Source organism: Pelecanus crispus, chromosome 6 (genome assembly GCF_030463565.1).
Source record: "Pelecanus crispus isolate bPelCri1 chromosome 6, bPelCri1.pri, whole genome shotgun sequence".
Lineage (NCBI taxonomy): Eukaryota > Metazoa > Chordata > Aves > Pelecaniformes > Pelecanidae > Pelecanus > Pelecanus crispus.
In genome coordinates, this window is record NC_134648.1 from 69,254,505 (window position 1) to 69,280,298 (window position 25,794).

The 25,794-nt window shown below is 43.5% G+C and overlaps 1 protein-coding gene across 2 annotated transcripts in view; it reads left to right on the plus strand.

Moving 5' to 3' along the window:
• Positions 1-25,794, plus strand: part of SLC35F4 (solute carrier family 35 member F4) — a 125,871-nt gene that overhangs the window by 887 nt on the left and 99,190 nt on the right. The window lies entirely within an intron of this gene.

The following is a 25,794-nucleotide window of genomic DNA, read 5'->3' on the forward strand; positions in this document are numbered from 1 at the left end:
AGCGCTCTGTAGAGCTATTTAACGGGGAAAGTTAGGCTAATGAAAGAAATGATTCATTTTTACCACCGAGGAAATGGATGCATTAGGGTTTTATTGTCTAATAGTTGCTTTGCAGTTTGCAAACCCTACAACGTGCCACAGCTTAAAAAACAAAAGGGGAATGGAGGCAAAGTGTGTGGGGGGGAAGGAAAGGCAAAAAAACCCCACCTTAGCGAGGGGAGCACTGAGGAGCAGACTTTCTTCTGCGTATTTAAACTCCCCTTGGAATCAGAGGAGGAGAACTGCTTTCCAGAACAGGCAGTGCAGTACTCTTCAGCTCTAATAAAAACAATAAACCCAAACACAATTAATAAACTGCTAATATCAGACAAGCATGTCTGTGGGCTTTTTATGACAGAGGAAAGCCATGCATTGAAACCACTTAAAAAAAAAAAAATTCCTTTGTGTAATGGTCAACTGGAAAAGCAGACAGTCAAGCCCAGTGGTTTTATTCAGCTGCTATTTGTAGTATGCTAACAGCATGGCAGGTGTTATGATCATTTGGTGAGGTCACTTGGTTTGTCCGTAGTCAGAGGAGTTGGGAAGAAGCGCAGAGCAATCTGCAGGAATGGCTGCGTGACAGTCCAGGGACTATTTAAGTCTGAGCTAGGTGGGCCCTGTGTCCCAAATTCTGCAGTGGCTCCAGAGGATCTCTACAGATTTACCAGAGAACGATGAGGATGCTGGCTTAATACTTTGTCGCAAGTTTGCTTCAGTGGCAGAATGCAATTTTTCAGTCTGCAGCAACGCTCCCACTCTCTGTCAAAATGCAGACCTGAATTCAGTGTTGGCAATGCAAGTGGCTGTGCACAGGTGCATCAAGGAGGCCAGGAGAGGACTGCCCGGACAAAGAAAAGCTTTCTTAGTCCAGGACCAGGTTCTGCAGATGCTGCAGATTGCATCTGCTTAAAATTAGATAAATGCTGGGAGAGGCCAAGGCTTTCAAAAGTGCTGACTCCTGGGATTTTATTGCAAATCTCCTAGCCTTTTGTACCTTTGTTGTAGACCGGGTGCTGAGGGGGGAAAAAAAAAAAAGTGATTAGTATGTCAGGTTTTGCTGTTTGAAGAAAATAAGCAAAATTTGTGGTCATCATGCTTAAAGAGGAAAACTGGAAGTGCGCAACCCAGAGGTATCCCAACACTCAAATGCCCTCAGGTGAATGAAAAGCATGCACCCCTTCTAAACTATGAATGATTTTTAAAGCAGTCTTATAAGTTTTGGAACCATCATCATCATTTTTGGAGTGCCTGCAGTTGGCGAATGACTGCTTATCCTCGTGGCTGCGTGTTTTGGGTTTATAAAGTGCTTTAATGTGTTAGGATTTTCATGAAGATGTTCTGCCCCTACTTAGGGAAAAAACAGGCATCCTTCAGGCATCTTGAATACACAGCCTCTTGGCACAGAGGCAGCGAGAGTCAATCTTGGAGGTCCTGGCTTGGAGATCTTACTCCACTCCTGTGTTTAGGTTGAAGTATTGCCTTCAGTGGTGTTGCTTCAAAGTGCTTTTGACAGTTCTTCCGCTAGCTAATTATTCAGCTACAGCACAGTGAAAATGTACACACTCAAGGTGGGAAGTTTGTACAACTGATTATTAATGTAGTTGATGTCTCAGTTTATTCTGGTGAGGGCATGATTTTGTCACCATTATCCAGAGTTTTAGTGCAACTGAACAACGCTGGTGCCTTTTGCTGGATAGCAGGGTGCTGGTGGCATGCAGTGTGCTCAAAATTTCAGGTAGGTTGTGTCCCTCCCCTCCCCAGTGGCAGTGGAACCGTTGTCCTGTCTTGTGCCCGAGTCCGTAGCATGTGCAGTCATCTGCTTACACCGTCACCTTGGTCCTGCCTGGGTCTGAAGGGTGCCTGAGGAAGAGGGCAGCTGAGGATGAGCTGCTGTCCCTGGGATGGCTTTGTGCTGTCTGCTTCTTGGGTATCCCCCGGGTCTGATCAGAGAGCTGGCCAGGCACCAGATGGGGATGTTATCTGGGTGATGACAGCCTGCTGATGGTCACCACCTGCCTTGAGGCGCCTCTTTGTCCCCAGGCTGCTGTGCCCAGCTAGGGACAGGCAGATTTCTACTGATGAGGGAAGGTGAGGGCAGGGGGTGGGTGGCTGCTGTTCTGCTCACTCCTGGGGGGTCCTGGAAAATGTCAAAAAAAGCCCAAGACTCTGTGAATTGTGCAGGTGATTTACATCCCTCCCTTAGTGGACTGGCATATATTCCATGGTTTAACAGGAGATCATGCCTAGGTTTCTGCTTGTGAAAGCTAAAGACTGGTCACAAATAGTCTTGAAATCTAGTGTCAGAGATCTGTAGTGTTCAAGAGCTGTTATTACAAAGAACTGCAGTATCTGCTAGAGACTTTTGCTTCATCTTCTATATTTGTGTGCACTAACCTACTTCAGACTCGGGAGTGTGCATATGATGATTCTCTTGTTAATTTTAAGTCAGGCACTTTTATAATTTTATTTATCTTTTAAAAAAAAGCAAGCTGTTAGAGAAGGAAGATACTTTATTTATTTAATCAGCCATCTGATTAAGCAGAAGCATGTATTTTGGTGTGGTATTTGCATCCATGTATATTGTAAAAAAAACCCATATCCTGCATGGTAAGTCACAGGAACTGGAGAAAGATACGATGGGGATTTTTCTCCCCCCACCTGTTTCTTAGATGAAGAGGGCTCTTCCTGATCCCAGTCATGCTGTACCTTTGGATGCATGGCTTGATCCCTCAATACCTGTATTTAAAATGTACAGAGTATGTATGAGGACTCTGGCTCCTGTGGGGAAGGAAGAGGGGCTGTGTCTCTCTTGAGTAAATTTCTTCCAAGTTACTCCATCACTTCCCAGGGCACAGTGCTGGCTGGTGTAGAACAGAGGCTCCAGCCTCTGACCTGGGGCCGCAGATGGTGCTCCCATGTTCGTGACCCCCTTGGCTTCACGTTTCAATGTGTGCGTTTCTATTTGGTCTGATCCAGCTTTTCCATCTATACAAACAGTGGGAAGCCCTATTCCCTCTCCTGATCTTTGCCATAACTTCCCATTCTTCTCTTTTTGCTAGTAATACAATTACGTTTAGTGTCTCCAGTCTTAAGAGTATGTATAGTTTTTGTTTCTCTTTCTTTCTTTTTGACTCTTTCCCACTGCCATGCCATCTGCCTTTCATCGCAGTACTGAAAGCTTTTTTACTTTCACACTACAAAGTTCCTTTCCGTCATGTCTGTCCTAACACCTTTTCTGTGCCTTCCACTGAATTAAAACTGCTCCAGCCGAAGTTTCTTATCTCTCATCTTCATCAGCTTCACCAAGTCCACCTCCAAGGCAAGCAGTTTCCGCCTGCGTAATGGCTTTTTGCTAGAGCTCCCTTCACCATCCACAAAGTTTTATGTCTTGTCCTGGCTCTCAGCATCGCAGATCCGCATTTCTGTAATGCTGTTTTCTCAGGCCTGGACAAGAACAGCGTAACTGTACTGAAAATGCAGTGGCTGCATTTGTTCTCCTAGCTCTTCACACGGGCCATCACCTTCTGTTTTTCATCATGCTTGGAGAGCCTTTCTTAATATGTGAAGCTTATTTCTACCCTTCTGGTGCGTCTCAGTCAGATCTGGAGGGTTTGATTCCCACCGCAGCAGGCCATGAATGCCAATCTTCAGCAGGCGCTTGCTAGACTTTTTAAGCATTTGCATCTTGTCCCGTGCTGCTTCGAGCTCCCCTTCTCCTCTCCTTCAGACCTGCCTTGAAACCCTGGAGTTGTGTAAGCTCTTAGAAGCAGAGGGTGCTGTCTCGTGTCTGTGCAGCAGCGGGGCCCTCGGCTGTTCCTGGGCACGCAGTGTGACACCGGGTGACCACTCCTCTGGCGCGGCTGCATGATCAGACGTCTCTGCCAGGGAGCTGGAAAGCCCTTACAGCAGTGTGTGTCCTTAGCGGTGCTTGGCACCTGGGAAGACATGCTGAACCTGTCCTTAACGTTAGCACAGTGGCTGATGAGAATAAGCTTTGTGTTTTTTTACTTCCCTCGAAAAGCTCAAGCAAGGGTTTGTGGTTTAATTTGGTAAGTTAAGCCTCAGGTCAGCAACGAACTTAAGCATCTGCTTAAGTGTGAACTTGCACTAAGCCACTGGGCTTTGACAGTGTGTTTAAAGTTAAGTCCATGCTTAATTGCTTTGCTTAATAACACTGGGATTACAGGCACGCTGAGCCAGCATCAGTGGCTTGGCACTTCGGCTCTCTGAGCAGAGTGAAAGGCTGTTGGAGGGGAAATCTAACTCCGAAATATTGGAGGGAATTTTCTTCTGGTTATTGCAGCAGCTGTGCCAGCAGCTCTGCTGCAGTACGAATCACATGGCAAACCCAGATCATCTCTGTGCTTACTGAACACCGGGCCCTCCTGGTGGCTTGTCCCTTCTGGTGAGAGGAGCAGTGTCTCTGGCCGTTCACTGGAGGCACCCAGCTGCTTCTCCAGCAGTTCGCAGAGCCCTCGGTTTCTCTGTGCAGAGCACCCACAATGGGAGAGACTGGGAAAAGAGCGGTTGAGGAAAGGTGCTTTGAAATCTTTGGCGGATGAGGCTGGTTTCATTGAGCTGTGTTTGACAGGGTCTGGGAGGGAGGCAGTGGTGTCTGAATCGGGCTCTGTGTGACCTGAAGAAGTCTCAGGGCTGCTTCAGCTTGTTCCAGTTGTGGCAGCTGCTCCTGTACCGCCTGATAGGGTTTGGGTTGCAAGGACTCCAGATGCAGGCCTGGGCTGGAATGAGCTTTATTTCAAAGCCCTTCTTTTCCCTACTGGGCAGGGAGTTTCCATAGGAGAGTTATTCCCGGCCCTTCTTTTAGGGAGGGTGTGCTGCAGTGGGGGCTGGACTGCAAACTGTAGATTTACCAATCTTTTTCCCCACCAGGTCTGGGGGCACGAGTGGATGTCATGGCATGGGATGCAGTCCTGTTGTAGTTGCTTCTTCCTCACAGGCTTGTCTCTGTGTTCGGCGGGGGGGGGGGGGGGAAGTATGGCTGTGTATCAGCATTGGTAAGCAATAACATATGAAGTATTTTCTTTCAGCAAAACAGATTTTGTAAATGCTCCTTTGCCCACTAATTTTGGCAAGACTGGGTATGTATTCTCTAGTGGAGTAGGGCCAGGCTTTGTGTGGATTTCTGTTTGTGCTGGAAGGGACAGTATGACAGCCTTGCACTTGTGGCTGGAGTGTGGGACCTCTCTTTTACTTGTGTTTTGGAGGATGAGGGGTCTCATTAGCTGGCAGGAGAGGGAACTGGTTCAGTCCTTGGCCTTGTCAGGGACTGATTCTGTCTCTGAGTCAAATCTCTGGGGAGCTGAGCCATCAAACTGCAGTACCTGAGTATGCCATGGCATACGGGTGCATCTCTGAACAACTGAGGGCAGCAGGGACGAATTTAAAATCAGGAAGGACACTGTGGGGACCAGCATACCCTTGCAAGAAGGGATTGACAGAGCTTGGCTTCTGTAGGCTAGCCAAGATGGGAACATGGCTGCTGCTCCAAATACATATTGGGAGAATGAACAGGGAAGTGTAGGAAAGAAGAGTTATTTAAACTGAAACGGCATGTTGGCACACAGACAAATGGGCCTGAACAGGCCATGAATAAATTAAGGCTGGAAATTAGCAGAAGGCTGAAATTAATGGCCAAAAAGTCTTTCCCAGTCTTACGTATCTAAATAAGAATTATTTCCCAAGCTTTAAAGATGCCTCATAAAGAAGTTTGCCAAAATTTTGAGAAAAATTACTCCTATTTGGCGAGGGAAATTGAGACAGTAAGGTGGGAAGGAGGGGTGTTAATTTGCCAGAGAATGTGCAGAACAAGCCATAATGTTTGATGGGGTGACCTCTTTCTCCGCTGGTGACTGCACAGCAGGTCTTGCGCTGAACCCGGCCTGGTGCTAAGGTTGGTAGAGGTGCTTTCAATAACTTGGTAGCTTTCTACATGTGCTCTCTGCCTGCTTTTCAGTTCCTCTGCCTTCTTGTGTTCATTTACCCTTCTCGCAGAAAGGCTTCCTCGCTGCCTGGCCGTGCCGTGCCTCGTGCTCCTATGTGGCACGGCTCTCCTGCAGCCTGCTGCTTCGCCTCGCTCGTACCGATTCACCTGAGGTGGCTTTAAGTTCACTCAACTTGCTGTTATCAAGGCAGCATGCAGCTCCATGCTGCCTTTTTTTCTCGTTTTTCCTAAAATAGTTGCTGCTGCATATAGCTCATCAAGAAATGACCTGGGTATGCCATGAGCTCCTGGCATGCACGGAAGACATACCGCTTATTTTATTCCAGCACTCTTTCCCTTACGTTGTCTTCCTCATCCACTCAGGCAGGCCCATGCGTCTCTGGTCTTGGTTAAATATGGTAAAATAATATTTCAAACTGCCAGATGGTTCTGAGCAGGCTTTCCCATGCTTACACTCCTTTTTTTATTAGTGGTTTTAAAAGTTTGCAATTATTTCTTCTGCACATTTGGAAATTGATGGGCTTATGCTCAGCTACCTGCATGGGAATTCACCCATAAAAGTGAATTTGCGGCTTGCTGTTTGTTGAACAACTGGTGGCAGGAATTTTTTCATACAAACCTGCTGCTGGATGATCACAATAATGAATAATGAAAATGCCTGCAAAAAAGGTCTCTGTCTATTTGTGACAAATGTGCAAATAGGGTGGGGGGGAAAAAATGCAGTGCTGAACTGACTGGTTAAATTATTCACCAAAAGTAAGTGGGCCAGCTCTACAGTGAGACTGAAAATCTTTTTTCTTGCAGTAAGGGGAAGCGGGACTCCCTGGTGGCCTACGGTTTGGGCTGGCCCTCTGCAGAATGGCAGATTGCACTGCACGAAGATGGGATCTGTAACGTTATGCCTAGCTAATACCCAGGGTATGGCTTACGCAGCGATGGCAGAGCTGTAAGTGAGAGCATCCCAGGCACTTTGAGTGGCAACAGCGAATTTATTCGAAGGCATGCAGTGTGTGTTCAACTCACAGGCTTTCAGTGTATCTGCCACACAAAGAGGACCTGTCTGTTAATACTTTAAAAACGTATTGATTCTTTCTAGACTTCGCTTGCAAGTACTGTTGATAAAACGGACTTGCTCTTTCCTGCATTCAACTGGCCTGTATGAAGGGTAGCAGAGTGAGGGAGTGAGAAAGGTGTCTCTGCTGTCCTTCTGTAGAGGCAAGGAAGGAGGAGCTGATTTGCTCCTGTTCTGGTTTCCTTATAAGCTAAGGCAAGGGAGCAGGGTTCAGGTCTAGGGTGGAAGATGATGTTTCCTGCTGTTTCTGACAATCTTAAAGCTGTTCCTTGTCTCAGAGCTGTCCAGTCTATTTTATCTGATGCAAGCTGAAGAGCTCCCATGCCTGTTTTGATTCTCATTTAAGTTTCCAGTTACATTTTGGCGGCGGGAGGAAGGGAGAGGCAAGCACCAGCATGGCAGTTCATCGGTCAATACGACTCCACCAAAACAGTTCCACCAAATCCACTACTAGACCAGTCATAGAGCTGGTAGTGATCTCTCCATCCAGAGTGAGAAAGAAATTGTAGCTTGAGGCCAACCCGGCCACTCTTCCAGTTTTATTCCTTCCTGTTTTGGGCATTTTGTGCTTGCATTATGACTGGGAAGTGGCTGTTTATGGCACTGAAGTAGCATTGCTTGAGCAATTGCCTGCTGAAGCAGTATACAGTGCAGCTATCTCTCTTCCTGCAGAGGCTTAGTCTTCTGGGGGACATTTTTGATGAGGGGTAACACACACCTTTATTATTAATGGGGTAGTTGGAGATGCTGTGCACTTCACTAAAAAATAGTTTCCTACTGGGAACTGATTTTTTCATATGATTCATAGGAACAGAACTGTGCAGGTCCATTCCAGCTAATGGGCATCATATACCTGAATGTCTAAGGACAATACTGAAATCGCGTGTGGCTGTGCCTGTGTAAGATAAGCGTGAAACAGGACTGGAACACATGTTCTCTGTCAGAGTGCTCTGAGACAGAAAAGTGGTTGCATTAGTTTGCATGGTGTGATTTATATTTGGCATCTTGAAGTTAAGATGGCGTAGTTGTTATAGTGCAGTTGTTATGACCCTTTTCTTTTATACGTCTAAATCCTGGGACTTTTTAATCCTTTCCTAGACAAAGCTTGCCATGTGGAGTTTGCAGCCTTGGAATTGCGTGGGTGCAGATTGGGGTTTTTCTCTGCAGTGCCAGAAATAACCTGTTGTGTGATGTGTTACAGGGGCTATAATTTGTAGCAGCTTGTGTGCAAGTGGGATGCTTCGCAGTGCTCCACTACAGGAAATTCTTCAATGTTGACAGCATGGATGGTAGGAAAGTGAACTCTTCTTGGTGTTTCTGTACCACGGTTTTGACTTCTACCTGAGAAAGATTGGTTCTGCATGTGAGAAAGCACTTGCTCAGTTCTCAGTACTCAGTGAGGCTGGTAGCACAAGGAGCAGGTGGAAAATGATTGAACTTAGCATTTACTAGGAAGATTGAAAAGAAGATGACATCTGATGAAGTTTTCTAATTTTCTACCAATTCTTGCTTCTTTCCAGGGTGGGATGGAATGGGGGAAAAAAAAAAAAGTGAGGAATTAAATAAGAAGAAAACTTTAAACATTTTGAGAATATTTCTTCTGAGAAAAAAAATTCAGACTGGTGAAGTGTCTGGAAAATAACTAAAGAAGTGCCACTTTTCACATGCATTGAAAAAAGAACCTTGGAGGAAGGAACAAAAGACATTTTTCAGCTGAAGACCACAGTTTAGCTGTTGTTGGTGTGCCGAGCCATATGTGTCCTGTCGAGGTGATTCATCCAGTACAAGGCCTGCCTTCTGTCACTCTTCTTGGGGGTCCCTTTGGCAATGGGCACGGATTTCTCTGTGGTTGTGTGCCACAAAGCTCGACGCTTGCAGGGAGCATTGGACTGACTTCAGTGTGCAGTTAAGTGCACAACTGTCACCTGACCTAGTGTCTTCACGGAGGTGTGGGTTGGGGAATAAATGCCTTCTGAAGGCCATCTGCTCTCAGATGCAGACCTCGCTGGCTGTTCGGAGGGTCAGCCTGAAAGGCTGAGGTTGTACTTCACCTGTAGATGCGCTGCGGCAGGCAAAAGCACTGAAGAGGCCGCTTAGCTGCGTTTTCCAATGCATCCGGTTTGTTTCCACACATTCAGTGCTGGAAAGGAGGTTAATTAGATCAAATTAGGGCAACTCTATTTCTAGCTACGGTCTGTGCAGCGTCTTTGCGTGCATCTGCTTTGAAGTGAATTCAGAGCAACTGTTTTGAGCATCCCTGTGAAGACAGGCATCCTTGGCTATGGGCTTCAAGAAGTCAGCTAGAAGAAAAGATGTCTGTATGTGGGCAGACTCTAGAGAATGTGCTTAAACTTTGGTATTCACACTGTGCACAGATGCAGCAGTGGCTCTTCTGGGAGCCAAAGTTTCTAAGGCAGATGCCTGGAAATACCGCTCTGGTGAGCGTGTACATGTGACTTAGCTGCAGCGCTCTCAAATTTTGTATGCATAACTTTTAGAGGCACTTCTCTGAAAATGTGCCTTTTAATTATTATTGGTATAAAACATTTATACAGGGTAGTGAAGTTTCATAGCACTTTGTGGAGATCAGACATTCCTTACAGTTTACTGCTTTAAGGAGGCAAACAAAATGGGAGGTACAGCTCTCAGATTTACCCTCATTAGGGGAATGGAGGGTAGAAGAAATCTTATCACTGTGCACGTTACTAACAGATGCGGGTTTTGGTCTCTTATTTTAGCTGGGATCTCAGATTTGCCGTACAAATAATAGTAAGGGACAGATCTCTGTTGTCTGGGTTCAGATTTACTTTAGTTCCAAAGCTGCTCCCAGATGTGGGATGTTCACAGCTGAGGATGTTTTTGGTTTAGTTGTAGACAGAAGTTAAGCCCCTTTTTTAGGACTTTCTGATGAGCACAGCTCTAGAGAACAGCATCAAGGTTCTGATCATTTCCTCTGCTTCTCCACCCCGGTGAAGTGGTCCTGATGATGTGTTACCTGGCAAAAGATCACCTTAGATCAGGAGAATCCTCGGGGGGTTTAATGACTGTTGCCCTTCACGTCCTCCCTGTGGGTGATGGATGGTGTGGGGCTGGGTAAAACAAGTCATCTCATTTTGTTCATGTTCCCCACGTTTTTCTGTTTCCCTACTTGGGACTGTGGACAGGTGCTGTAGTTTAGAGCAGCCTGAATTGCCAAATATTTATGCACATAGGTCTTCATTTGAGGGTTATGGTCATTAACTCCTGTCGCATTCAGGTATTCAGAAGCAGGTCCCTCTGGAAGCCAGCTGGAATACCACCGTGCAGTTTGAACTGAGTATGTAGATACTGGGTCTTCTGCATTTGCGCTTTTGCTGTGTATTTCAGTGGCTTAAGCCATTCTCCTTGCTCTTGACTTTCCCTTTTCATCCTATCAGTCTCCCTTCTTTCCCTGTGTCTGTGGCATTGGAGTGGGCTTGTTGAAGGGAAGATCTGAAAGGAAATTTATTTGCTGCCTTTGATGTGCAGAGCCTTTTTTTATAGGCTATAAACAAAAATTGTGTCTGTATTCCCAAACTGAAGAATACATGATTGCTGTTCCCAGCCTCCCTCTGAGAGCAGGCTTTGACATCATTCATACTCTATAATTTATGGTATTTTTGTAGCAGTCTGTTAAAGGTCTGGAAGAGAGTAAAAGGGATGATTTAGAAAGTAAAGAATAGCCCTGTGCCTTGTGGTAAGTATGTGAGTGAGCAGGTTCCTGCTCTTTGGAGTTGCTGCTGGGTCTCTCTTTTATCATGGGATAATTTTTTAAAGATGATGCTGTTTTGCCTAATGTAAGCACTTGCTCCTTGTCAAACACACCCTCATATGCCCTGTTAGGACTTTGCACCTCATTCCTCAGTGCTTTAAAAGCAGATTACAGAATGTCTTGTAGCTCGTCATCTGTTGATTTCTTTAACCTGGTTTCTTAAGGAAACAAGGCTTATGTGATCATCGTATCTCTGTCCCTACTCCCTCCCCCTGTAACTTTTGAATCTATTGACCAAATCCAAGCAAACTTACCAGGAGTCAGAGAGCGTGAAATGCATGGAGCCCTGAGGGACCATATAAAAACAGGTGGCCAGCCAGAAGAAGGGGGCCCTCTTGGTTCTCCCACAGTGGGAAAGCTGTAGAAATAGCTCACTCCTGAAGATGAGATGTACTGCACAAAATTTTTGAGGTCTTATCAAAGATGCATCTAGTTCACATCCAGCTTTGGACAGTGGTCAATAGGAGACGTTCAGAGAAGCGTATAATCCAGGTTCCTGGTGTGCTTCCATCCTTCATTGATCTGTGCCTTCGGAAGTTCTTGGTGTATGTATATTTTAGTATTTTGATGGCTATTTCTTCCATGAACTTGTCTAATTGCTTTTTAGACAGTGGAGAATCTGGCCAGAAGACACCATCCTGTAGGAAGGTGACTTTGTCCATTTTGCTGTTGTAGAATTGCTTGTCTCTGTTGCTGCTGGTTCTTTGGATACGGCTCTTCAGCTGATGAATGAGGGTAACTCCCATGACGTCTTGGGAGTCAGGTCCCCCCCACCCCCCAATATACGTGGAGATAGAGGAGGAGAAAGAAAACAAAGCATTGGCCTATTTGTGAATAAGCATCCTGTGAAGCTAACACATCTTTTATTTCATAATTCCCTCCAGCACACAGATAAGATACTAGCCTGGGAGGAAGGCTATGTTAGCTTCATACTGTTTGGCTACTTCTTGAGGTTGTACTGGGATGCCAGGAGTCTCGCAGGGTACACCTGCCTTTGGGACTTTGGCAGTAAAAAGCATAAAATGCTTCTACAGGACAGTTTCAGGTTTTAGTCTGAAATTCAATGAATAAAAGATTAATTTCTGGAACCACAGCTACTGGTAAAGGTCTGTAGAGCATCGCAGATAATGGTGGTGAACACTTTGCAGTTTTAAAAAATTGAGAGAATGTAGTTGTTTTATTAAGGCTGCAGAAAATGTTATAAAATATGCATGATGATCATCTCTTATTTGAAATAATAAATCCAAGGTTAATTTTGTACTTGCAGAAAACTGGTGGCTGACTATTGGCCGTCTGTTTCTTTGCTGGTGTAATGTGGAGATAATACTTAATATTTTATCTACTTTGCAAGGAAGTTATTAGGCTCACAAATATGTCATGGCGCCCAGAGAAGGAAAAGTAAGTTTCCCTCTTTGTTCTGCAGGTTAGTGAGATAGAGGCTTCTGCAGTCATTTCAGACATTTTGGCTCCTTAAAAGCCCAGGGAAAGAAAACATTGCTGAGCAAGAGGACTCATATAAAGCATAAAAGTTTGTCTGTTAGCAAATGTAATGCTCAGTGTAACTCTTAGCTTTAAAAAAAGGCAATAAAGAAATGCTACCAGTTCTGTTTGTTTATTTTAAAGGCTAAGTTCCTAGAGATTATTTTTGTCACCCGTGCCATCCATTGTGCTGCCAGTTACGACATTTCTGACCTGTGTTGAAAATTAGAATTTGACATTGTGGTGAGCACATTGAACAAGGAAAAATGCCCCAGGGTTTTATTAATAGGATTTAAAGCAGCCTTTTTATTATTCTGCTCTATGTGTTTTTGTTATTTATTTTTTTCCCCAAAGAAATGAACACTAGTTTTTAATATCGCCATGTAGTGACAACATGAAGCCTCTTTAGTCACTGCGCAAGGTATTGTAGAGTCTGACATCCCTTTGAAGAACTGTTCTTAGCCACTGCTGCTATTTTTATTTTTGATTTGTTCTCTGCTAGAATATTTTTTTTATTTTGTCCTCACATGCCCTGAATTTTCAAAACACTTTCAGATCAGCTTACAACAAATCAATCAATCTCTTTCCTCCTTCTGTTTTTTCCCCACTCTTATTAAATTTTACTGGACCGTGCCTTCAAAAAACTAGTTGAAGGATAGGTTTGGTTTTTTTTTTTTTTTTCCCCTCGAACTCAACACATAGTCTTTAGAGAAATGTCTGCCAGAATCACTGACCTACAAAATCTATTAGGCTCTCCCCACTGGTGTGAAACTCATTTATGTAATGCTGCCGGATTGGAGGACTCTGCTCTGCTTTGGAGGTAAAATACAAAGTTAAGTCTTGCTTTCAGAAGCATAAGTGCAAGGAAGTGGCTGATAACAAGACAGTGTTTGCAAACCTACAGAAGGTGGTTTGTGAAGTTCTCTCCTGTTTCTGCCTTACGGGTTTGCAGAGATTCCTTGAGAGCAGAGGCCATCTGAGCAGGTTTTACACCCAAGTGCTGGCTGCTGGGTACTCTGGGCTGGCTCTTGACCTCCAGGAGCATGACAGGAAAAACCAGGCTGAGAGCCCTAATAAGAGAGCTCTGAGAAGAGAGATGCTGAATGTTATCAGTGAAAGTAGTTATCCCATTTCTGTGCTGTTTAAACATAAACTGCATAACAAGGGCAGTCGGGGGCTATGTGCATGGAGTTGCGTTGAGTGCTCGCAGTGCTGTTCCACTCCTTGCAGTGCCCGGAGAGGGCTGGGTTGGAGCTGCCTGGTGATCCTGTGCTGATGGGAACTGGGAAGCTCCCCAGTTCTGCAGCTGGACAGCAGATTAGAGCTGACTTTCTCTGCTTTGGCAGAGGCTGCTGAGTAGCCTAGATAGCTTGAGAAAAAGAGTAGTCCCAAGGCATTTTTTAATCAGTTAAGCTTCCTTCATTTAACTCTGCTAAGATCAGATATTGAGTAGAGTTTTCGGCGGGGTCCTAGGGGTCCTGTGATTGATGGAGAGGTACAGCACTGGCAATTAATGAGTTTGCTTTGTTGGCCGAGCCAAAGGCTCTAGAGTGAGTGGCTTTAGCTTCTTGCTGTGTGCGTTTAGTCTTTGGGTAGAGCTGAATTTGCTCTGCTCATGCTGTGACCCATGTGGATGTCGGGCAGCTCCCAGTTAGAAACCATGGTGCTGTGGCAGCTCTGCGCTGTGCTGGCCCTAATAAGCCCTGTTGTGCGTGCTGGGCTCTGAATGGGGCCACAGCTTAAATCATAGAATCATTTAGGTTGGAAAAGACCTTTAAGATCATCAAGTCCAACCATTAGCTTAAGCACTAGTATGCCACCAGGCCTTGAACCAGCACTGACAAAATGATACCAGGATGCTCTTGCTCATGTCTACCTGTAAAAGATTGTGGGGATGTCCTCATGATTTCAGTACTGCTCTGAGAGAGTAGGCTACAGAAAGAAGAGGTTAAGGAGCAGGTGTGTCAGTGTTTATCAGCTTCTTCATTGACTTTTGTAAATACATCCTTGTAATTAGTGGGAAGGAAAAAGTTGTAGGTAAACTGTGATCACATGTAACTTGTCAGTTGTAGTGTGGCAGGGAGGGGTGTTGAGAACAGGGGAAGTAATTTGCAGGGCATGTCCAAGAGAGAAATGTTTCTTTCCTCCATTTCTAAACAGAGTAATAATTTAGTGTATGGGCAGTCAGGATGATTAGTTTTATTATAATGACAGAAATAGAAACAGGTGATGGGAAGCGCATCACTAGATGACTACAGATTTTACAAATTATTTGGTGATCTTTTGATTTTGATTGTTACAGACATAACTAGCAATTTATTAACACTCTGTATATTGTTTATAAATGTGCCCTTAATGTGAAGTGTGGGAGAGTATCAGAAGCTTAGCACTGCGCTCTGAAAGATCTTCCAATGGTGGAGATGCAAAGGCATCTGTGTCTGCTCCATCAAAGCATACGAGTGCAAGAAGGAGAGGAAATAAAATGTTGTCTGTTTGGAGTGGATCAGACGAGAAGGGCAACCAGCCCATAAATCTGAACTTGCACTTGCCTGGCATTGACGTGCGAGATGAGCAGAGAAGAAAGTTCTGAGTTGCCCTCTTCAGCCATTTTGGGGGATTTTGGCTATGGTGGCAGTTCTCCCAAACGTTATGCCCTGTTGGGTGAGCGAGGTTAAAGACAGTGGTGCCTCTAATCTTCACCAAATGAGGTTATGAAGTGGGTAATATTATATACAGCTGCTTTTCAATGCTTGGGCTGAGTGAGCAAGGAGCTGCTCAGAGCTGGATTAATTGGGAATGCAGCCTTTGGTGCAAATCTGGACCAAGGCTGACCTTTGCACCTCTGGGTTGGCGAAAGGATGCCTTAACCCTTCTGCCACAAACTCTTGAAAGTAATGGGAATGTTGCCTTGAGTCAGGGCTGTGGAAGTCAGCCCTCGGGCTTTTTTTTTTCCCCATTGCAGTATTTTGTCTTGTTTGAATCTGCTTGCAAATAGACTGTCTTACTGGTACCTAAAGTGATCTTGGCTTGTACTTATTTGCAGGTACTCATCTGTCAGCACTGTGCCTGTAACTGTTTCTTTTGCTTATATTTTGGTAGATAATTTCTGCAGGTCCTAACTTGCAAACTGGAAAGAATCAAACTGGGAGAGCAGACCGCTTGGGATACGTTCAAGTTTTGTCTGCCACGTTGTGGAGTATGTTTGCTTGTTTGAGTTCTTTTTTGTAGAATAGTAAACAGCTGACTAATAATGTTAAATGTTTTATACTTTTTCAAAGTGGTAGCAGCACTGTTAATTTAGTGATCACAGGAAGACAGGATTGTTTGTGAAGTTGGAGAAGATTGTATCTTCGTTATTTTCTTTTATCTGGAAAAGCAAGAAAGCCTACTCTATTAGTTTTTCTAGAGCAGCAATATGTTCTTATCTTAAACATGCCATGTAACATTAATTATTAATCTCAGTGATTAAAAATAGAAATAAATATAGGGTAGTAATCTTCCAACTAGATGAATCCTCTCTCCATTAAAAAAAATATGGCATTACACCAGCATGAGTGAGATCAAAATTAGATCAGTGAATATTTAGGTGCTCTGTCTGTGTTTGACAGTTCTTATGTCTTGATGCTTTTCAGAAGGCTGCTGGAGTCTATAGCACAGATTTTGAGCATCTGACACATAAGCTCCTGTGGACAGTCAGGTTAGTTTTTAAATACAGAATACACATGGTTTGTTCAAGTTGAAAATGCGGGGTTTTTTGTTTTTTTTTTTAATACTTCTTTGTGAAGGTGTCACCTTCCCCTCCAAGATGTGAAATGTGGCCATTTGTGAGCTTGGGTTCAGTCTGAAGTAACTGCTTACAAATAACTCTGTTACAGCATAGGAATTTATTTCAGGTTTACACTGATATAACCAGGATGAGAGTCTTGTCCAGCCCCTTGGATATCCAAATACTACAGAAACAGAGATCGGTTTTAGAGTGCTTTGTGGTAACCTGGAATTTAAATTGCCTTTGAACAAAAGGATAGTCTGCTATCCCTACAGTCTGACTTTTTGTTGTTGTTTTGCTTAAGAGCAGCATAATAAAATCAAATTGGTGGAATTGTTTGCTGGGGGGAGTGTTGAGTGACTCAAATGTAACACAGACATTAGAATAGCTCTTGCAATTCTTGTGGACTTACAGATGAACCTCCTGGGGTGGCTACGAAGGGGAGATGGAAAGTACTCTGTACTCTTCCAGCTCTGCAGATGGCTATTAATGATTTTACTCCCCTCATTAATTGGCCATACATTAAAGAAAACATGGTAGATAAATAAAAATTTTCTCCTCTCTGGGATTTCCTTACTAGTTGGTTGAGATCTAGTTCACCCAGGTCTAATGCATCTAAATTTCCAAGTGTGTCTGGCTGGAAAGCACATGGGAGAAGAGGTTTTGATAGCTCCTGAAATGAACAAGTAGTGGAGCCTCCTAGATGTCATTGATCCTCAGATCTTTTTGAGGTTTTGTGAGAACAGCTGTACTCTGGAGCCACTTCTCAAGGAATTCTCTTCTCTCCAGTATCTGGGCTCCAGAAGTCTCCTTCATGTGTGTGCTTTGTGGTCTACTGAGATGAAACATGGAAGTAGAAGTTTAAAATGCCTTTGGTGTAAATTCTGCTCAACCTTTACCACTTTTGGTGCTTACCTGCTGGCTGCAGGTATCCATCATACCATTGGAGAAAAGCAATCCTACCAGGACTGGAATTTCCTGGCAGAAATGCAGGCTGAGAAGGACCTCCAAGGTTGCTGAGTTTCACCCAGCAGTATCACAGGCAACCGTGTTTGGCTAATAATTCCTTTGGAGGCCATCTGTTCGTTGTGAATCGTGAGACTTGGTTGTCTGCTACCACCGGTGGCATCCTTAGAGTTTGGAAATGTTTGAACCAGGGAGCTGCTTGTCTAGTCAGACCCCCTCAACTGAGTTTGCTTGGCAGCTGGATCACCTGGTTCTGTGTATGTGTTCCTAAAGCCTTATGGTTCATAGATGTTTCTAAGGCCAGAAGGGATAGTTAGGGTTACTTAATCTGACCTCCTTTATTTTTGTATTACGTTATATACAAATATACGTTATGATATAGTCTAACATTTAATGTATAAACCAAGACATATGTAGTATAATTTTAATGCATGGGTATTAAAACCATAGTATGGCAGTCAGTTTACTTTTCTCTCAGCTATGAGAAATCCTTGGAGAGTCAGGTAGTCTCTGGCTGTAGCTGGTCTCGGAGTCTCTGGGTCTTAGCAAGGGAACGTGAAGATTTTTGCCTCAAGCTTGCTGTGAACTCGGACACTGTGCCTGGCTCCCGGCCTCCCATGTTTGGACATAAATAAGTCAGTTCTTGCTTAGGGGAAAGTCATTTCAGGCTCAAAGTGAATATTTATAGATATCAATCAATGAAAAAGGGAGTGCAATTATTTTTAGTCACGTGAGCAAATGCCAACTGTTTTGTAGTGTACAGGCTTGTTCTATCACCTTATCCTTGGTGTGTGTCCTGTCTCAAGCTCATGTCAGTGGAGCTTGCCTGTAAGTCACCTGCTTTTAGCAATTAACTTGACCATAATTATGTGCTCTAGTTGACAGGCTATATCTCTGAAGTTTTGATTTTTCACATTCTAAAAATAAAAAGGGACCAGCCTTGATGAGGACTTCTAGTTACCTTTACCAGTGTAATTCAAGAATAACAGTGGCAATTAGGGGAGATCTTTCCACCTGTTTTACCCCAGTGGAAACCCACAGATTTTACTGGAACTGTTGGAGATTTATTCTGGTGCAAGTGGGAAAATCCAGCCCATGTGTTGGTTGTTTGTTTGTTTGGGTTTTTTTTTCCCCCAAATACATGCTGTGTGTTTCAATCAGTGCATCATATGCAGAGCATGAAAACATTAAAACAAAAAGAAATGTAAAATCCTAGAAAACCATGCAGGTTGGCAGATTTTCATTTGTAACTTCATTGACTTTGACCAATACAAGTTCTTCTGTCATCCTCAGCTACTTGAGCTTTTCTTGCCCTTAATCCACTCTAGTGTTTGTAGGAGGGATGTTTGTGTGTTGGTGGGTGCTCAGCAGGTGGGGACTTCCCAACTAAAGTCAGAATGGTGATGGTTGGCTGGCCATAGGAATGGAAGATATCTGTCCATAGGGTTTTTATTCTAATGTCTGATCACAATAAAAAAAAAACCAAACCAAACCCCACGCCAAAACTGAGGAGGATTTCTGAAGTTTTTCTCTGGCTGTTCTGTCTTTGATCAGTATAAATCCAGGCTTGTAAGAGTATTTCATCATATATTTTTGCCTGTTTTGCATACTGCGTTGCACATCCATCCAGGATAAGAATAATGCAAGGAGATATATATAATCCCAAATATCCAGCTGTTTGTTTGTAGTAGAAATTACTGTGCGATACTGAATTAATTAGTTCTTAATGCGGTTGAGACCGATTTGTATAAGCACTTGGAAAGAAAGGACAGTGATGACAAAAAATAATTAACTGGTTATGATAAAATTAAAAAATAAAACTAAAAATGCTTTGTAGTTTTGCAACACAGTAAGCTTTTTTCCAGCACTGCTAATATGAATTGTTTAGGAGTTTTATAAAGAGGACTGCATTTACTTCATGCTGTCTGATTAGGAGTTTTGGCCTTTTAAACATTTCAACTTGGTATGTTTGCCAAGCACTCTTATTACTTCAATCAATTTAAATTTGCAAGACTGATGATCCTGGCAGAAGCCATTGGCACATCATGTGATCCTGGAAGCTAAAAATACCGTTCTCTATGGGGTTTACTTATTTCATGCTTCAAAGCCTAAGAAATGTTCGTTTTCAGAGAGGGGAAAAAAAGAAGTTTGCACTTTGTGTGATACTAATAACTTACTGAAGGAAAAATACCTGGTGCTTTTTATGGAGTCTCGGGGATGTTTTGTTGTTGCAGTAGTGAATTGTTACTTGTTTCATAGAAGTGCCTGAAGATTCCACTTGGAATCAGGGCCTTATCCTGCTGCGCGCACACAGAATGAGAGACAATGTCTGTATACAGAAGAGCATCCCCTCTATTGAGGCACAAGAACTAGGAAGGAGGGACTAGGGACTAGACTAGACTAGAACTGGGACTAGGAAGGAGGATGGGGCACGGTCACAAACCCGTCATCCGCAGGGATAGGAATAAGACCAGCTCTCACATCTCGTTTGCTTCATCTGTGCTGCCAAGCTTCGAATCTCTGTTAACTGAAAGATGTTCCTCTGCCCCGGGTACGATGGCTGAAAGATAGCTACAGGAATTGCATTGAGTCTGCCCTGGACTGTGACTTTTCATTTTAGAGAGTGTGTTTTAGAGTCTCTGTGTGGCCATCCAAACTTTTGCTTTGGTCTGTTTTGAGGTGATTTGGCTCCACCATTCACTGTGTGTGTGTGCAAGTGAGTAGTAGTGGGATGCTTGAATTTTGACTGTTGAAGTCTCTTGCCTCAGTGGATCTGTGCTTGCCTTCCTGATCATGATACGAAATGCTACTGAGGACTTTAAAATCTGCCCTCTGTCACTCAGCACTCATGCAAAGCTGAGGAGCCTGAAGAAACTCAGCGCTCCGTGGTCTTGTTCTATTTGACTGGCGTTGCATTGGTATTAACCTTTGCAGTAGCTGGAAGCTACAATCACATCTTTTGAGAACCTCTAAAATTGTTACTTGTGTCTTGCAGCCCCAGCTGGATGTAAACATAACAGTGAACCGTAGCAGCCTGTTTGAAAGGGTGTTGCAAAGGTGATAGAGGCAAACTCTTCAGCATAATACAAATGATATGATAAAGAATAATGTCCTTCAAGCTGCAGCTCGGGGCGGTTCATTTTGGGAATTTTCACTAGAGGGTAGTGCTGTACTGGAGCAGGCCATCCCGGGGAACGGCAGAAACTCCATCCTTAGTTTTCAAGATTCAGCTGGGTAAAGCCATGGCTGACCTGATCTAATATTGGCCTTGGTACCATTTTGAGCAAGAGGTTGGTGAGAAGGGACCTTTGAATGTCTCCGACATTTCTGTGTCTGTGTTGCGGAACAACTGCTTTTTATAAATAACTGGTTAATGAGCAGTGTTTAATTAGTGCCCAGCACTACGGGTTTCCAGCAATATCACTGCTGTTGTTGAGAGATAGTGTGTTTGTGTTGTGGTCTTGGGTTTTTTTCCTAATTTTCACCTGCTTCTTTCTGCACAGGGAGTTGGACAGCAAGGTAGAAGAGATGCTACCATATCAAGAATACATTCTGTAGGCTTAGCTTTTGCACCTGACTTTGTGTGAGCACGTACTTGCATCCAGAATAGTAAGATTCAGAAGGAAGCGCTTTTTCCTCTGTTTGTCCTTCACATTTGGAGAGCTGAGCTTGATTTCATTCTTCACACTTTGAGTATTTTCTTTACTTGTGTTATTCCTTATTCCAGAAGTATTTGTGCCCCATTCTGAGATGAGAAGTCTGAGATATGATGAGCTGTCATCTTTCAGCTCCTTAGATCTAACCTCTCAGAGTTGTGTAACATGGGAAAGCCTGCATGATGGAAGAACTGCTTTTGATTTGCTTGTGTGAGAGGTGCCTTAACAGTACTAAATGCCCCAGCGTATTAAATTGGAGCTCCATACTAGTGGAGTCTTGTAACGTCTGTGGTCCTTGGGGGGAAGAGTTGCCTGCTTGCTGTTGTGTCCACTCTCTGCTGCTGTGACTGAAGCAGTATGCAAAACCTGGGCTGTCTTGGCTCTTCAGAAGCAACCACAAGAAACTTTGTAGCTTGACAAGCATTTCCATTTTTGTCATTCTGTCATTTTGTGACACCTGAGTGTTAACTTAGTTCTGATAGAGCCAGGAAAACTTAAGGTTGATGTGATAAAGATGAGAAAATTGGAAGTAAAGTCTGATGCAAGGAGCTAGAGGGTTACTTAGAGAATTACCTTGTATAGTGAAGCATTTGACTCAGCATGATTGTCCTGGCAGGGACTTAATTTAATTTGCAAGTTTTAAGAGTTCTTTAATGGGATGAACAAACCTTCGAAGGAAGAACTAAACAAAAATTTGCACTTCGGGCATGAGCAGGTGTTCTCAGTCCCGCTCTCTTTTCTTTTAGAGGATTTCCTATGCAAACAGCCTCTCAGGGCTGCTGGAAAATCTGGAGATAGTTTGCTCTTTGTATGTAAATGTATTCTCTTCCTACAAACAGCACGACAATGAAAAAGGAAGAAGGAATTTTTTTAGATGGCCTGAGGAAAATCTTCCTTGCAAAGTCTAATAAGGATCAAATTAGAGCAAATAAGATTTGATTAGCTCCAGAAAGGCCAGCTTCATAGGACTAATCTTTGGCTTCCCCCCCGCCCCCCCCCCTTGAACTACTTAGTCATCAGCCAACGGTAGGATTGCTTTCATCTGCTGGAGGCAGGAAACAAATGAACTGATGTACTGAGCAAAATACTGTCATCCTTCCTTCCATACTCATCTCTTTGGTGTGGAGCAAAAGAAGTTAAAACCTTGTAACATTTGTTTAGGTATGATAGGTGCAAACTGTGCTAATTAAATCAAACATCCATCCTCCAGTGAAGCTTAATCACCTTCCATCTAGCCACTTGTTAAGTCTGTACTTTGAGCTAAATATAAGTTTGATCTTGCTCTAGAGACCATGTCTGCTGCCCATATTGGTAACGTGCAGCCTGGGCTGAGGAGAAGGCTGTTGTGTGATCGCCAGTGGTGGAACAGCAGCATGCCTTGTCTGGGTGCATTGTTCAAGGACGGTGTTCCTAAGCTGACCAGCAGTTGTTCCAGGAAGTCTAGGGTAGGTTTTAGAAAGGGTTTTAGGTCAGCTGCGTAAAGAACTATGAGTGCTTGGAAACTTGCACAGCAAGAGGTTTTGTTTTTAGAGTTAGAGGTGTGTGTGCTGTTGTGGGGGTTATTTTTTTGTTGGGTTGTTATTTTAAAAATCTGTTGTGTACCTTTGAAAATGATCTGTCTCTTGAAATTCTGTGTTGGATGAAATTGGACAAAGGCAAGTACATGGATTTTTAACTATTTTGGCTCAGCTCTTTTGCAGAGCTTTGGCTTAGTTTATCAGTAAAAGAAGCTTTTCCTGTCTTTCTGTAATCTATTATTATTTTGCCTGTAAGAAGTCTTTGATGGTGAAAGGAGGTATCGAGTGAAAGTAAGCCATTCCTAATTCTAGCAGCAGAGCCTGCTCCTTCCTTTATAACTGAGACACAGCAACTGGATAAAAGAACCTGATATAAGAATATGGTCTCATTTAACGTTCTGGCAATTTGAAGCAGACAAAGTTCATATTAAATTTACTTTGTCCCCTAAAAGATCAGCTTGGTGAGACATGCCCTTCAGGGATAAGTTCCTCTAATCATAAATAAAACATGCACTTTTCAAGGAAGGCAAAGGAAGGAAACAGAATTGAAAGATTCAGCAGTAAATTAAGACTGTTGCTTTGGTTTTCTGTGGTGGTTTTCTCCTTAACAGTATTGCTGTCAATTTTGGTTGATGTAGGTTCTGTTTTGATCTTCTCCCAACTAAGTTCCTTGAATTTTGCTTTATACTGCTGTGGAGGGATTTGGAGTGTATACGTAGAGATTTTTTTTTTTTCCTTTCACCTCCTAGTATTTAATTATGCTTTTGTAAGGGTGCAAGAAAGAAAATTCAAATTCGGCATCAGATTGTCTGCTAGTTATAGTAACTTCTCTTGTATTGTGTTACTGCAGCTGCTGGATTTCTGGCTCTCAAACATCTGTATTGTGGAGTGAAAAATATGTGTGGCAGGAATCAATGCCTTACATAATCAATCAACCTTCCTCAGTAAGGTTCTTATGCTTTTGCTGGAATGCTAACAGAATGTTTGTTTATCAAAGATGAATTTTTTTCTTTCTTTACGAGGATTCTTCAACTGCTGGATGCAGCTAATCTCCCATAGACTGTAAAACAGGTACTAAGGTCAACACAAACGTTTGTGATTTGCCCAGCTAAGCTGGTAAAAACCAGGCAGATTTTCTAGAAAAAAAAATCTGAATTTGGAGTTGTTCTTGCATTCTGCCTTGCAATTAAATGAAATAAAATGCAGTATAAAGGCATTGCTGTGTTTGACACTTCAGTGGGAACTTCATGGTTATATTCTGAAGAAGTTGACTCAGATCTGCAGTAATGTATGTTGATCCAAGAAGAACACCTCTCTCGGTGAGTTTGATTTGGTATTGAGCATTTGAGAAATGGAAAAAAGAGACTAGCAGCAGTGAACAGTGGTTATAAATACTCCCTTGTGGCCTGGAATTTATTTTGGAGACTGCTTTCCTCAGACCTGTTGCACTATTCTGGCTGACAAGCAATAACCAAGCTGCTTCCTCTGATGTGGCCAAATGTCCATATCAGCAGATGATGCCTGCCATGAGGATCTGCACTGATTTCTGGATGGTGGGAATGTTTTGCCTGATAGTGTTCTGAAGTGAAGGCAAAGAGGTAAGTAGTATCTTTTTGCTTCAGTGTTCACCTTTCTATTGATAATACAAATCTGAGCTGCTTATTGCCATGGTGTATGGCACAACGGCTGGACTTCACACCTGGATGATAGGAGCGTGCATCTGGTGGGTGTCAATTATGCAGGTAAAAGCAAATTCCCCTTAGTCAGTTCTGTGGTGTTTGGCAGAATTTGCATGTCAGTGCCAGCAGAGAATTGCTCCCAAGATCTCAATCCTCAAACTGCATAGGTGTTTGAGTCGATGGAAACTTTCCAGTCTGTGCTTCCTGTTCTTTGGGCCTCTTATTTCCAGGGAAATACACAGCAGCATCAAGCCTTTTGCAGAATTGCACGTCTAAATCACAGATGCCTTGTGAAATGCATTGCTTAATGGAATGAGCACTGCTGTGATCCTAAGTAATCACCAATATGCTGGCATCTCAGGGAAAGAAAAAAAAAAAGAATCCGTGAAATCATTTTTTATTAAAACAGTAATGAAGTAGATTGCCTGGTGTGTGCATTGCTGGATTTGGTCACACTGGGTTGGAGCAGAAGCTATTATTTTTGCCTGAACTGTTTCATTTTAACAAACAGCAAAACTATATCCGCGTTTGATTACTTGGAGATATAGTAATGGGGCAGGTGAGAGCACAATCCTCATTTTACTTTAAGAAGGGTATTTTTTCTCATACTTTATACCTCCATGTTGTTGATGCAACACAACAGCACTATAATCCAAGGTCTTCATGGAACATTTAGTAATTTTGATCCTTAGATAATTCCACTAAATGTTTTGCTGAAGCGTGGATAATTTTGCAGAGGGTAACAGTGTTTTCCAGTGATCCATTCAGCAGGCTTTGCTCTGGTCCTGCCAGTGTAAGTGTGACTTGTAGTTTCCTGCTTTTGATTGACAGTAAAACAAGTGCACGTCCCGTTTTGCTTGGGATCATTTTTATTGCATGATGAAGGGCACAGTGCTGCTGCCTGTGGAGTGTGGGATGTGCTGGTTTTAATGGACTGAAGGGCTCTGGCGCACTCGGAAATGTCTCAAGTGACTTTAGGACCTTTCCAATGCTCGTAAGCATAGCTGAGTCATTTGTACCTTGTATCCCACAGCCCTGACGCTCTTCTGTGCCAGCTCAGCCTCTGGTACACTGTCCTGTGGTGGTTACTCCAGTCCAGGTCTATCCTTGGGGTTTTCCCAGAGCAAATCAGAGCATCTAGGCTTGAGGCTAACACCAACTTTTTAGTACTTGCCTACCTCTGCATTGAGGAGAAAGGAGGACGGGGGCCGGACAGCAACTTACATAATTCAAATGGAGAGGAGTTTCTGACTGAGGGAGTCCAGCCATGTCTGCATGTAGAAATGTGTAAACCTCTGGATCTCCATGCAGTTTTTAGCACCCTGTGGCTGTTTGTTGCTGCTGTTTGGTGCTCGGTGTTGCTCAGGTCAGCTCTCCATCACTCCCTCATTTGTCTGCGGTGCGCAGGCTACATGCCAACTCTGCAGAGGAGATGGGCTTGGTAAACTAAATCCGCTGTGCAAATAATCTTGCCTCTCTTGTTTGGCTTGTTCAGTCATTTTTTAGTGGAGACTTTCATACTCCGAAGCGAGTCCAGTGAAAGAACACAAGTACTAAAAACTACTGAAAAAGCAGGTGCAATCTGATAAAGTCTCTTCATCAGGCAGAGGACAAGCTTGCACCCCAGCTTTGCACTGGCTGGATCACATTTACCCTGCTTGAGTAGGACAGTGCAGGGCAGTGTCTGACTCCTTGGGGTGAAATGGAGCTTAATGCTTCTCTCCAAAGATTCCTTGCCAGCAGAGCCAGTGCATCCTCCACCGATGGCAATCCTGAATGTCGTGTGGTAGTTTTGCCAAAATATACCAGGGTTCTGCCTGTGGGAGGGATTTGGCATCTGTCTGTGCTCCTCCCCTAAATACTTCAAC